This window comes from Lipotes vexillifer, unplaced genomic scaffold (assembly GCF_000442215.2).
Source record: "Lipotes vexillifer unplaced genomic scaffold, Lipotes_vexillifer_v1.1 scaffold641, whole genome shotgun sequence".
Lineage (NCBI taxonomy): Eukaryota > Metazoa > Chordata > Mammalia > Artiodactyla > Lipotidae > Lipotes > Lipotes vexillifer.
This window is the reverse complement of record NW_006780658.1, coordinates 1,739,302-1,739,847: the sequence shown is the minus strand read 5'-3', so window position 1 is coordinate 1,739,847 and position 546 is coordinate 1,739,302.

Sequence of the window (546 nt, the reverse complement as noted above, 5' to 3'; positions counted from 1 at the left end):
TCACTTTTGTGGCCTTTCCCATTGTGGAGCACAGGCTCAGCAGCCATGGCTCACAGGCCCAGCCACTCCGTGGCATGTGGGACCCTCCCAGACCGGGGCACGACCCCGTGTCCCCTGCATCGGCAGGCGGACCCTCAACCACTGCGCCACCAGGGAAGACCATTTTGTGCGTGTGTGTGTGTGTGTGTGTGTGTGTGTGTGTGTGTGTGTGTGTTCGCGCGCTAGGTTCTTGAACAGAGCAATGAGCGCTCGGAAGCCACTGTGAAGGGCCTTTACTCATTTGAGATCTCTTGAGTGATAGTCTCCTTCCAAACTGTACACCTACCAGTAATATTTGCTCTGTCCCTTCAACAAGGGAATGATTTGTAAGGAAGAGGGACCAGTAACTAACACTATTATTGTCAATAAGGACTAACAAAAGGGCTTTGAAAGGAAATAGTCTCTTCTCTATGTCCTTCAGGAACCACAAACCCTAGACTCTATAGGAGGAAACCTTCATCAGATTTCTTGATGAACAAAGTCTATTGAACCAGGCAAGCTTCCTGC